This window comes from Astyanax mexicanus, chromosome 11 (assembly GCF_023375975.1).
Source record: "Astyanax mexicanus isolate ESR-SI-001 chromosome 11, AstMex3_surface, whole genome shotgun sequence".
NCBI classification, from domain to species: Eukaryota; Metazoa; Chordata; class Actinopteri; order Characiformes; family Acestrorhamphidae; genus Astyanax; species Astyanax mexicanus.
The window spans coordinates 42,150,748-42,165,163 of NC_064418.1; the positions used below are offsets into that span (position 1 = coordinate 42,150,748).

Consider the following 14,416-nt stretch of genomic DNA (forward strand, 5'->3'; position numbering starts at 1 on the left):
GCTTAGATATCCAATGTTTTAGCGTGTTTAGCAGCAGCACTGGAGAAACTTCACTGAAACTCCTGTATAAAAATAGTGCAAAAGTTCCTGTGTGTGTGTGTGAGGGGTTAGTTGTTTTTTTTTGCTTCAGTCTCTATGTGCTAAGTGTGTGTAAGGAGGGAGGAGCGATTTAGCTCAGTCTCTGTGTGTTGAGGAGTCTGATGGCCTGGTGCATGAAGCTGTTGCAGAGTCTCGTCAGTGGTGGCTTTGATGATACGGTATCTTTTGCCAGACAGCATTACTGAGAAGAGTCTGTATGAAAGGACAGTCTACAATGCTGGTGGCTTTGTGGATGCTGCATGTGGTGTAGATGTCTGTGATGGAGGGGAGAAAGCCTCCGATGATCTTGGCGGTCCTCACTATTCCCTGCAGGGTCTTGTGATCAGAGATGTTGCAGTTTCCAAACCAGACAGTAATGGAGGTGTTCAAGATGCTTTCTACAGTCCCCTCTGTAGAACGTAAGGATGGGAGGTTGAAGATGTGCTTTCCTCGCAGGAAGTAGTAGAAACACTGTAGAGCTCTTGGCTATGGAGGCGAGGTTCTCTGCAGTGTTCTGTATGGATAAGTTAGATGTCAGTAAGTTAGACCACACCTTACACTTTAGAGGTTAAATCACTTTTTGACTTGTTATTATGATTAAAGGCAGATCAAAAAGGGATTATACTAAGTATTAACAGAAATGAACAGTGTAGGCTGAATGCACATCAGCTTGTAGGGCTTGACAATGCATGCAAGCTAAAAACGAAAAGCTCTTTTATGATTAAACAAAAAACAAATAACAGGACCTACAAATAACACTTACATAAATTCCCTGTTGAAAAATCCACATGAACATCAGCTTCTGCTGGTAATGGATTTCATCACTGATGGTCCTCGATAGTCAAGTCAAGATGGTTGAAAAGCTGCTCAAGCAGGAAAAAACATTCCCTATACTGCTAAGCTAGCTGGCAATGGATAAGCAGCTTGGTGCTTGCTCAGCACAGCATAGGTCTCCATTGATGGTTTAGCTGGTCTATCAGTTTGATCAATCTGGCGATATTGATGGATTAGCATGGTAAGCAAACAGCACATGCTAATTCCACTAGTACTGCTGTCTGATGATAGCAGTGTGGAGTAGCATTAGCTTACATGCAACAATATACAAACTGCTATTCTTTTTATTTGTTTTATAATTCAAAAAATCCAGTGGTGTTCAGGAGAAAAACGTACAAATAACTAAAGCTAGGTATCACCAGTGATTTTCCAAAACGTCCCAATCAGATCAGATATCTGATTCGACATAGATTAATTTAAGGATATTAACTGAAAGATTTCAGTTATAATGACAGGTTTTGTTTGGATGTAAAAATACATTTTCAGAGAAATTATGTTTTAACTAATGTTACTTAGCACTCTGCTAAGCTTAGTTCCTTCCCCAATAATGTTATCTAGCTTACCACTAATGTTAACCTTAGTTCTCTCCCAGAATAATATGTTTACATTGGGCTATTGTGTTTTTCCACCAGTATTAAACACACTGTCTGAAAATGTAATACCTACAGCAAATGTACAGTAAATTTAAGACAATTTAAAACATTTTAAGATCTTTTTTAAGGACCCGTAGGAACCCTGGAGATTTAACAGGTTTAAAAATTTAAACACACCTTGGGGAAAAATGGAATTTGAACTCAAAAATACATTGCAGGCAATTAAGTGCCAAATATGAGCATAACAAGAATGAATGAACAGAATGATGCATGACTTACGGGGTCTATTCTGGCTACCACATACTTCTACACGCTGACCACTAACCACTCAGTTCTCAGAAATGTTGCAGTGTTGAGCGCTTTAAAAATAAGATGCAATACACAGCAACCAATCAAAAGACAGTTAATTTATATGACATCAGCAACAGAGGCAGCCTGTTTACATCTAAAAAAAACAGAGGTTGAAAACTCAGTCATTTACAACAGCATACAAATGCATTATACAATGTTTTAAAACAGTAACAAAAAACAACAAACTGAGAAACAAACAAGCCACAATAATGAATAAATACTACAAAAAACAAACATAGTAGTTATTGAAGCAGTGAAATGGTGTTGAATACCTTTTAAAAACTACTGAGCATATATATTTACAGTCATAAACCAGGTTATGCCACAGCGGACCCAGTTTTATTTTTACACAATCCATATATAGCAGTTCTGATAATTTCATGTAAGCTCATTTTCTGACCTCATAAACGTTCCCAGACTCTGTTCTCATAAACCACAATCCAAATATTCTCAGACACATTATACAGCAGTAAACAAATCCCCTGCATTTATTAAAGTCCCAACCCCACTTAAACATTTAGTCCACAGCATCTGTCCCATCACTTGTGTTTAAAGCATGCACATATTTTGATTAATCATCACTCATCTTCCCATATCTCATATCCCACAATTCTAACATGCATAAAATATTTTACTAACACAACTGCAAACACACCTAATGAGTACATGAAGACAAACAACTCCTTCTACTTCTATACCTTACAATCAACTTTTTAAAAAATCAGCTAAAAAAATAATGATATATACTTACTATAATGTTGCATTATTATAATGCAAAAAATACACTGAAGACAATTTAAAAATAGAAAAATACATAGATTTACAACACATTTAAGTAATATGAAAGCTAAGAAATTGCCAACATTTACGCGTTTTTCACAATACCCATGTTCTGAAAAACTACATTATTCAGACTTGCAGACCTTTATCAGTAAAACAGAAGCTGGTGGATTAACCCTCCAGTTACATTAAACTCATAAGAACAGTGGTAATATTCGCAGGTTAACTTGACCAATGTTTTGCCATGTTTAACAATCCAAAAATAAATATTACTTCACTTAAAGCATATAAAACATAATGAATCATTTGTAGGGGTGAAACGATTACTCGAGTAAATCGAGTAACTCGATTCACAAAATTGATCGATTAATTTTCTGTGCCTCGAGTAATCGTTTATTTAATTAATAAACTCAGCGCGCGGTATTTTCGCGACTTTTATTTTGACAACGCGCTCAGCGTTACGTCACCCTGCCCGGGAACAAGGAGACGGAGGTTTGAGCAGCGGCAAAAATGGAAGTGGCGAGAGAAAACAGCGATTTTAAAGGAATAAAAGCATTTTATGTTCGAACTGTGACCTGTACTCGGTGCAGCGCCAAAACAGCGCGTTTTAATGCTGCACCATCTGAGCCGAGGACACCCGAGACGGGAGGACGCCGAGAGAGCAGGTAAATATAACTTATAATAAATCAATGAGATTAACATTAATGTGAATTAATAACAAAACGACAGCGCTGAGTGTGAATTAATAGAAGCACTGTCTATAATGTGTGGTTAGTTTATTAGAACAGAGACAAGTTCATACGTGCTTTATGTAAACAGTAAACACAGCGCTGTGGAGTTCTGAATATAACCAATAACAATGTTAAAAGTTAGCGAAACTGAAGTTACTTTGGCTGGAAACTAAATGCTTGATTTCTTCATCTAAGAGTACATTTGGCCGGTGAGACAAAAACTAAATGAACACTGTTGTTCATAAAAGGAAGTGTGTCTCTTATTTATTGGGTAAAATATTGATTACCACTAGTGTCTAATGTGCCCCAATGCGATAGGTGTCAATCTTAATAAATGCACGGCCATGAACTTATTATTAGAGTTATTAGTCTTAGTGATGTAATTAGACCCAAGTAGTCCAACATATAAATAAAGAAAAAAGCAACATTTGTAATACTTGTGTGTCACAATTATTGCACAGGTGCTGATATATTTTGGAGAAGCGGCTTGGTGGTAAAAGAATGCAGCACACTGATCCAACACTGGCAGAACTGACAACGTCTCAGAAGCTAAGATGCACAACACAGAGTAGTAATGTGTTAGCTAGTTTTCAATATTTTAATATCAAGCACTAATATACTGAGCAATAGAAAGGATAACTATAGGCCGGTCAGAAGATACCAGGATCGTCTACGGAGCCCAGGACAACACCACGTGAGAAACAACACTGCACCACGTCTCTGGAATTTGGAGCTTAATGGAAGCCTCCATTTATTGAAAAGGTAAGTACGAATACTATTATAATACTATTATAATAAAAGAAAATAATAAACAAAAGATATAGAATTCAATATGAATAATACCAATATTATCTTTCCCTGATGTTGTTGTATGTGATACTATTTATATTACTACTACCCGGGTAGGAAAATCTATAATAATAATATATTTATATATGCAAAATATCAATATCAACCTCAGTATCAATATCAGAATATCCCTTTTTCACCAGAATACCAAAATAAAATAACAAGAATATTAGTTAGATTTTGTAAATTCAAGAATTAAGTTCAATTAAAATAATAACACAATATACATATATCAAAACCACAACAATATAAAGTTCTTTTTTTCTTTTGTTTCACAGGTGGGAGTTGGAGTTGAAGTGTGGGTATGTGCAAAGAGTCCAGTCTATGGCATGGTGAGTATTTCTCCTACCGCTCTGAAGATGAATAAAGGTTCAGCAATAAAGGAAAAAAAAAGGGGTTTCACAGATCAGAGTTGTCCACAGTACTTGCAAACAGCTTTCAGGGTCGAAGTCCAGGGAGGCTCGCCATCAAACGTAGAAACGAGGGAATCCAATTCGAACTCTAGTCAAAAAAACCTGACCTATAATAGGTCATAAAACTCAGTCAATATCAAAGTTTAGCTCTATATGAACAGATATCAGCTCTAAACACAATAATTCACACTTAACTACACATTCACAGTATAACTGAACACATTTACAACATTTTAGGATTTATGTACAGAGAAATAAAGATAAATGCACCGCTTGTCACACAAGGGGTTAAATTTCTGCAGCGCGGGTCTGTACTGCGCGCGAATTTGTGGCGCCCACTTCTCTCGGCCACACACGGCCCAGCCTGTGGCTAAACAGGCTGAAAAATACCCGAAAAGTGTATAAATACGCACTCTCTACCTCTACAGATCCCACTCCTTGCATAGTTTCAGTTATAAGAGTCAAAGATAATTTTAAACAGTTATATTGACTCGTTTAAGCGCTGGCATCGCTAGAATTCCATAGAAAATACATTGTTAGCTTAGCATAGTCGTTAGCTTAGCATAGTCGGCTAGCGCCGTAAGTATTAAAGTAACTCACCGATGCAGAAAAACCTCTGTGTATCAGGCTAATAAGCTCCTCATTCACCACAAACTGCGTCTTGGCTCCACCAGCTCACGTTTTAGAGTAGATGAGAGTTATTACTGATAATAATAAGGTTTCTATCACCTAAGTTTGGCTTGTATCTAGCTTTCTGTCAACTTTCTTCCAGCATTCACCTGCTCCTGACGGCTGCTTGACCCAAAAGGAAGTGCTGGGTCAGGGTCAACAGTATTTCCCACTCATGTCAGCGTAATACGATCACCCTATTGGCTGCAATAGGTGACGTGCTACTAAAACAACAAAGTATTCCCAAAAATATGAAAAATAATTATTTATGGATTAAATAAAGTTTATTTTACTCTAATATTTGTGTCTGTATTTATTTACATTATTTTCCCAGCTCCTTATTTAATTGACTTATTTTATTTATTGTGTTTTTATTAAGAATTAGCTATTCTTAATTGTAATAGACTATATATTAATTATGTGCCCTTTTTAATAATAAAATGTACTTTTTAAATAATTCAGACTTTTATAACCTGGGTTACACCCTCCCCGCTTGAACGTATGCACGTCCCGGTGCATCTGTATGGCTGTGCAGTAACAGGTTTGGAATGGGAACAAGGTAAGTAATCAGGTTCTGGAATGTCTCTCAAAGCTTCGGTAAAAGCTGTGCTTAGGCCATGGAATAAAGACTGAACCATGGAGACAACTGGGTTTCCAAACTGAGCATAGTGCAGGCGCTCAGGTTGCTCTCTTTTACGGTTAGACCGTCTGACACAATCTGATTCGCCAGAGTCAGTGTCTTCACTCGATTCACTTTGCTCAGCTCCAGGCAGAACATCTTCAGTTTCTCGTTCAGCTTCCATTTGTGTACTTGAATCTTGGTCTAGAAATTGGGATGACATTACAGGTACATCGTTTGCAGGTAAGTTATTAACAGAAAAGTTCTCGTCAGGAGAGTTCTTTTCAGGTGAGTTTTTTTTAGGTGAGTTTTCTTCAGGTGAGTTCTCTTCAGGTGAGTTCTCTTCAGGTAAGTTTTCTTGTGTTTCTCTTCTCACAGGTACCTCATAAATAGTAGTGAAACTGGTGGGTCTGACTACTGGTCGATCTGTGACTCTGTAGTGTAGAAATTCATCATCAAAGGCCAAATCTTGGTCTACTGGTTCTTGTTCAACAGATTGTCGTGTTCTGGGTTTTTGTTGGGGTTTCGGAACAGGTGGCTCCGCAGCAGCATCTGGCAAGAAATTGCAAGAAAGAAGCAGATCTCTATGCAGAGTTCTCAGCGGACCATCTGTAGTTTCCGGCTTGACTGTGTAGACTGGGAAGTTTTCGGCCTGTTTAACCACTATGTGGATGTCTGGCTCCCACTTATCAGCAAGTTTGTGCTTTCCACGGAGTCTGACTGCCCTTACAAGGACTCGGTCACCAACTTCTAGTTTAGAGGCAGTGACATGCCGGTCAAATCTGGTCTTGTTAGCTTTTGCAATTTTCTCTGCACTTTGCTGGGCTAACTTGAAGCTTTCGTCAAGACGTGACTTGAGATCTTGGACGTACTGGGAATGTGACTTATAACGCTTATCCCTCAAGGGCAAACCAAATGCTAGGTCTACAGGTAGTTTTGGCTGTCTTCCAAACATTAATTCATATGGGGTATGCCCAGTCACATCATTCTTTGTGCAGTTGTATGCGTGCACCAAGGGCTTGACGAATTGTTTCCACCTTGACTTGTCTTCCTCGCTAAGAACTCCAAGGAGATTTAGCAGAGTTCGGTTGAAGCGTTCCACAGGATTCCCGCGAGGGTGATATGGCGTAGTACGTGACTTGCGAATTCCCATAATCTGACATAATTCCTTAATGACATGTGATTCAAAATCTGGACCTTGGTCACTATGTAGACATTCAGGGATGCCATAATGAACTATAAAGTTTTCCCAGAGGCATTTTGCAACAGTCTGAGCTTTTTGGTTTGGTGTGGGAATCGCTACCGCGTACTTCGTGAAATGGTCTGTAATCACGAGAACATCCTTGGTGTTGCTTCGGTCAGGCTCTATGGACAAGAAGTCCATACACACAAGTTCAAGGGGTCTAGTCGAAGTGATGTTCATCAAGGGTGCTGCTCTTTCTGGTAAAGTCTTCCTTCGGACACATCTGTCACAGGTCTTGATTTTTCTCTCTACATCATCAGACATTTTCGGCCAGTAGAATCTAGACCTTGCCAAATTAAGTGTCCGTTCCATTCCCATGTGACCCATGTCATCGTGTAGACTTTTGAGAACAACAGCTCTTGATGGTTCAGGTAAGACCAGTTGGTAAGTAGGGTTGTCTCCGTCCAAGCGCTGACGATATAAGATTTTGTTGTACAATCTTAGCTTTTTCCATTGTTTTAGGAAATGGGTGACTTGTGGCAGCTCTTCTCTGACCGCTGGAGAAATTGTCTCTCCTGTCTCCATCTGGTGAATGATTTCCCTCAAACATGGATCGGCTCTTTGTTGGTTCTGGATCTCTTCTTCGGACATTTGTGGAATTACGGGCAACCCACTTTGTTCTTCGTCAACGAAACCATCTGGAATGGAACCTGAAGAAACGACCAGAGAATGTATATGTGCCACCATGTCATTGTCTTGCTGACATTCGTCCAATGTATGTCTGACAAAATGCTTTTCACAGATAGCTTTCACGACATCTTGGCTCACGCAAACATCTGAACCCTCCAGGTGAGTATTAGCAAACTGCTGGATTCGTTCTTGCTCTTTCCTGGAAACAGCATCATTGGTCAACTCACCATGGGGCCTTCTGGAAAGACCATCAGCATCTCCATTTTGTTTCCCAGCCCTGTATTTAAGCTTGAAGTTGAAGGTCGACAGCGTAGCTAGCCACCGGTAGCTTGTGGCATCCATCTTAGCAGTAGTGAGGATGTATGTAAGAGGGTTACTATCAGTCACGACAGTAAATGGACTTCCATACAAATAGTCATTGAATTTTTCAGTGACCGCCCACTTGAGTGCCAAAAATTCAAGCTTGTGTGCAGGGTACTTAGATTCACTTCTTGATAACCCTCTGCTTGCATAGGAGATAACCCTCATTTTTCCTTCTTGCTCTTGGTACAATGCGGCTCCCAGTCCAGTAGTACTGGCGTCAGTGTGAAGGACATATGGAAGCTGGGGGTTCGCAAATCCTAGGACAGGTGCTGAGGTGAGTTTTTCAATGATTGCCTGGAATGAGCATTCACACTCAGGAGTCCAGCGGCTACCAAATGGTTGTTTCGGATCATGATACTGTTTTGGCTCCTTCTTGAGTTGGCTACTTCTCCTCAAAGGTGGGTATCCAACAGTTAGGTTGGTGAGTGGTCTAACAATACTAGAGTAGTTTTTTATGAAACGTCTGTAGTAGCCTGAAAAACCGAGGAAGGATCTCAGTTCTTTTAATCCTTTGGGTCTTGGCCATGTTTTTAGGGCTTCTACTTTGTTGGGATCAGTCTCAACTCCATCCTGCGATACTATGTGGCCTAAGTATCGGACAGAAGTTTGAAAAAACTTACATTTAGTTGGAGAAAGCTTCAAACCATATTCTTTGAGACGATTTAGGACTTTCAGCAACCTCACTTCATGCTCCTCTAGAGTCTTGGAGAAAACAATCAAGTCGTCAAGAAATACAAGGACTTCTTTCAGGTTCATGCCGCTCATACATTTTTCCATCAAGCGTTGGAATGTGCTTGGTGCGTTTGTGATCCCTTGTGGCATTCGATTGAATTCCCAGAATCCAAGGGGACACACGAAGGCAGTCTTTGGTTTGTCAGTCTCTTCAACCTCAATTTGGTAGTACCCAGATTTTAAGTCCAACACCGAGAACCATTTTGACCCTGTGAGTGTGGAAAAGGTCTCCTCTAAGTTTGGAAGAGCATACGCGTCTTTAACTGTCTGAAGGTTCAGCTTCCTGTAGTCTATGCATAAGCGAACATCTCCATTCTTCTTCCGCACCACTACTATGGGAGATGAGAAAGGTGATTCAGACTCTCTGATTATACCAGCCTGCAGGAGCTCTTGAAGATGTTTGCGGACAGCTTCTAGATCTTGTGGGTGAATAGGTCGAGCTCGATGCTTGAATGGAGTCTCATCAGAGAGTTTTATGTGATGCTTGACTCTATTAGTTCTTCCATAATCTAGGTCATTATGCGCAAAGACTTCAGGCAAGCTGCTCAGCTTTTGTGTGACACGCTCTTTCCACTCAGTAGAGATAGGAGAACCTTCAAAGTTAAAGCTCAATTCAGGACTGACTGATTCAGATTCAGCTGACCTGGACGGCTGGGGTAATAAAGCCTGAACTGCATTAAGTTCAGCAATGATGCATTTCTGGGGCATTACTATATCATGTCCAGACTCATTCTTTAACATCACAGGTACTTTTTGGTATGACCTACTAGGGATGCTCATCAAACAGGGCTTTACTAATAGTCCTCCAGGCAAAGTGGAACATGTGGGATGTTCTAAAACAGCCATAGTTCCAAACATCTGCTGCTTGACTGAAATACAGCCTTCTAAGACCACATCTTCTCCAGCAGCAATGACTTGAGAGTTCTTGCTGTGGAGTTTGACTAACCCATGAGTGAGGTTTTGTTGTTGTTCAAGTCTTGCTTTGAGTATTTTCAATACGGCTTTATAACCGTACGAACTGGAATTGTACTCTCTCACATTCTTTTCATTGATGGTCATATACAAGACATCCAAAGTGTTTGTGCCAATGAGGACTTGGGGTTGAGTGTCAGAATTTAGGTCTGGAACAACCAAGGCTAGTGTTGGTACTTCCACCTCTGCTCCAGCAAATTCTTCAGGAAAAGTGATACTCAGGTCTACATACCCCAGGTAAGGCACCGTCTGTCCATTAGCTCCTTCCACTTCCAACAGGTCACCAAGTGAGTTCATCGGGTGTGCTGGTAGTTGTTGGTCGAAGAATGATTGGGAGATTGTGGTTACCTGGGAACCAGTATCAAGTAGACAGTTTGTCTGAATTTTTCCAATTTTCACTTGAGCTGTGCATTTGGTTCCTATCAATCCTTTAGGTATAAAACAGGGTTGTCTTGTTTGTGCACATTTTAGTGAAGCTCGCTGAGTATGTGGTTTTTTAGCTTTCTTGGTGGTGGGACGAGAATGATCTTCAGTTCCTGGCTGTCCCATGACAGAAACTGGCTTCAGTTTAAAGGGTTTTGTTCATCTTCCCATGCTCTTTGTTTCTCTCTTAACTCTCTTCTCTTGGCAGCGACTAGAGCAGGGTTAGCTTCAGCCTCACAATTAGCCACAATGTGTCCATCTTCTCCACAGCGAAAACAATACCAGGGCTTGGGCTTTTCACTGGTGTTTTTCTTAGCCAAAGTCTTTCTCTCTTTCTTCTGTGCATGGTCAGGTTTTGTAGGTCTAGGTTGTCTCAGTGGTTCTGATGAAGATTCAGGCTTCACACAGGTTTTTCTTTCACTTTTCAGTTTCAGAATGGAGGTTAGTTGGCTTTTAATTTGAGCTAGTTCTTTCCTCAGTTCACTCATTTCAGTGGAAACTGGCTCAACTGGAACTACACTACTGACTACACTACGGTTGCACATAGTGTGTGTGTGCACTGAAGTTTTCTGTTTAGCTACGCTTAAGTGCTGTTTCCTTCTTGCAACTTTAGCTTCATGCTTGTTTTCCGCTGTGCGCAGTAACAGCAGCAACTCAGCGAATGGAGGGGGGTGTTTTATCTTGTGTTCTAACTGCAGGTCTGCCAGTAAACTATCATTCCAGCAGCCCCTACAAAACTGCTTGAGGAGATGCTGGTTCATGTCACGAGCCAAAACACCACCTGCTCTTTCAGCTTGACTCAGTGCAGACTGAAGACGTTGCAGGTATGCTGAAGGCTTTTCTCCTGCATCTTGAAGAGTACTCATGAACTGTGCAAACAATTCTTCTCCATCCTCTACAATACCATAGGCTGAATCTAATAGCTGCAAGTATATTGTGGCTGCAGACTCTGGACTGATGTGCTTGATTATGTCAGCAGCAGGGGACAGAAGACTTTCAAGAATCCTGCGTGTTACTTCTCTATCATGGACTGATGGATCGCTGAGCATCAGCCCGACCTGAGAACGCCATGTGTCGTAGTCGACCTCGCTGTATGGCTTTGGAACTTTGCCAGAAAAGATTCTCAATCTCACAGATGAACCAGCGAAGGGAGATTTATCTTCACTTCTCACGATGTGCTCCACTATTACTTTCTGCACTTCAGGTGGATTGAGTGTCATAGAATCAAGCAGTGGAACTGATCTGTGCTTAGGAGGCGACAAGGAATTTGCAGAATGATGGCTCCTGCTGTCATCAGAGGTAGGTTTCAGGTGAGCACCAAATAGGGCTTGGGATTGAGATGCAGACAGGTTTAGCTCTGACGTTTGGTCGGGGCTTGCTGCAGGACTTTTCTGTTCAACAGGCTCAGATGAGTCAATGATTTCACCAATGTGATCCAGGGCTTCTTTCAGGACTGCTTCTAAATCCCTCCCACTTAGTTTAGCTACTCTCTGTAGCTCACCTACATAAGTGTGAGTGATCTTACTACCCGACCCCTGACAGTAAACGTCCGCTAATGCTCTTACGCAGCATACAGTATTTGAATCGTTGGCCAGCGTACAACGGTAGGGTAGAAGGGGTTGTAATGTCTGCAAAGCAGAACCGGAACTGTATTCTACAATTACTTGTGAATGTAATTCAGAACTAGTGTCATCTACTTTTAGTGTCCTATTTATGGCACCATTTTCTCTCAAGAATGTAAACATCTCTTCATCACAGTCTGACCCAGTTAATCCACTAACAACCACAGAATTAGGAACTTTTACACCATTACGTTCAATGAACTCCATTTTTAGGGTGTGAATCAACTTGATTAGACAGTTGTGCAGTGTGGCTCTCGAGTGTGTGTTTAATGGAGATAGGCTCCTGGCTGAGCTCGCCAAGTTTTTTGTAACGATTACTACAGAGTAGTAATGTGTTAGCTAGTTTTCAATATTTTAATATCAAGCACTAATATACTGAGCAATAGAAAGGATAACTATAGGCCGGTCAGAAGATACCAGGATCGTCTACGGAGCCCAGGACAACACCACGTGAGAAACAACACTGCACCACGTCTCTGGAATTTGGAGCTTAATGGAAGCCTCCATTTATTGAAAAGGTAAGTACGAATACTATTATAATACTATTATAATAAAAGAAAATAATAAACAAAAGATATAGAATTCAATATGAATAATACCAATATTATCTTTCCCTGATGTTGTTGTATGTGATACTATTTATATTACTACTACCCGGGTAGGAAAATCTATAATAATAATATATTTATATATGCAAAATATCAATATCAACCTCAGTATCAATATCAGAATATCCCTTTTTCACCAGAATACCAAAATAAAATAACAAGAATATTAGTTAGATTTTGTAAATTCAAGAATTAAGTTCAATTAAAATAATAACACAATATACATATATCAAAACCACAACAATATAAAGTTCTTTTTTTCTTTTGTTTCACAGGTGGGAGTTGGAGTTGAAGTGTGGGTATGTGCAAAGAGTCCAGTCTATGGCATGGTGAGTATTTCTCCTACCGCTCTGAAGATGAATAAAGGTTCAGCAATAAAGGAAAAAAAAAGGGGTTTCACAGATCAGAGTTGTCCACAGTACTTGCAAACAGCTTTCAGGGTCGAAGTCCAGGGAGGCTCGCCATCAAACGTAGAAACGAGGGAATCCAATTCGAACTCTAGTCAAAAAAACCTGACCTATAATAGGTCATAAAACTCAGTCAATATCAAAGTTTAGCTCTATATGAACAGATATCAGCTCTAAACACAATAATTCACACTTAACTACACATTCACAGTATAACTGAACACATTTACAACATTTTAGGATTTATGTACAGAGAAATAAAGATAAATGCACCGCTTGTCACACAAGGGGTTAAATTTCTGCAGCGCGGGTCTGTACTGCGCGCGAATTTGTGGCGCCCACTTCTCTCGGCCACACACGGCCCAGCCTGTGGCTAAACAGGCTGAAAAATACCCGAAAAGTGTATAAATACGCACTCTCTACCTCTACAGATCCCACTCCTTGCATAGTTTCAGTTATAAGAGTCAAAGATAATTTTAAACAGTTATATTGACTCGTTTAAGCGCTGGCATCGCTAGAATTCCATAGAAAATACATTGTTAGCTTAGCATAGTCGTTAGCTTAGCATAGTCGGCTAGCGCCGTAAGTATTAAAGTAACTCACCGATGCAGAAAAACCTCTGTGTATCAGGCTAATAAGCTCCTCATTCACCACAAACTGCGTCTTGGCTCCACCAGCTCACGTTTTAGAGTAGATGAGAGTTATTACTGATAATAATAAGGTTTCTATCACCTAAGTTTGGCTTGTATCTAGCTTTCTGTCAACTTTCTTCCAGCATTCACCTGCTCCTGACGGCTGCTTGACCCAAAAGGAAGTGCTGGGTCAGGGTCAACAGTATTTCCCACTCATGTCAGCGTAATACGATCACCCTATTGGCTGCAATAGGTGACGTGCTACTAAAACAACAAAGTATTCCCAAAAATATGAAAAATAATTATTTATGGATTAAATAAAGTTTATTTTACTCTAATATTTGTGTCTGTATTTATTTACATTATTTTCCCAGCTCCTTATTTAATTGACTTATTTTATTTATTGTGTTTTTATTAAGAATTAGCTATTCTTAATTGTAATAGACTATATATTAATTATGTGCCCTTTTTAATAATAAAATGTACTTTTTAAATAATTCAGACTTTTATAACCTGGGTTACACAAAGACGATGTTTATGCCTTTTTTATTGATTTATACCCTATATTTGTTATTTACAAGAAATCCAAATGTGAAAGTAATGTAATTAAATTTATTTTTTTATTGTGGTATTTATTTATTTATTGTGTTTTATTTATTTGTATTTGCAATTTGGAAATGTTGTGAATTTAAAAATATAACTTATCTAAAAAAGGAAACCAATTGGTCATTCATTATTGAGTAAAATTCCTTTTTAATTGCTCTTTAACAAAAAAAATGTTTTATCCGATTACTCGATTAATCGAATCGATTTTTCAGTAGAGTACCCGATTACAAAAAGAATCGATAGCTGCAGCCCTAATCATTT

At 39.5% G+C, this 14,416-nt stretch overlaps 2 protein-coding genes across 2 annotated transcripts in view; both read right to left on the reverse strand.

Moving 5' to 3' along the window:
- The window catches only part of si:ch211-141e20.2 (nectin-1), a 72,667-nt gene that overhangs the window by 36,834 nt on the left and 21,417 nt on the right, over positions 1-14,416 (reverse strand). The window lies entirely within an intron of this gene.
- LOC103044451 (nectin-1-like) overlaps positions 1-14,416 on the reverse strand; it is a 60,158-nt gene that overhangs the window by 81 nt on the left and 45,661 nt on the right. The window lies entirely within an intron of this gene.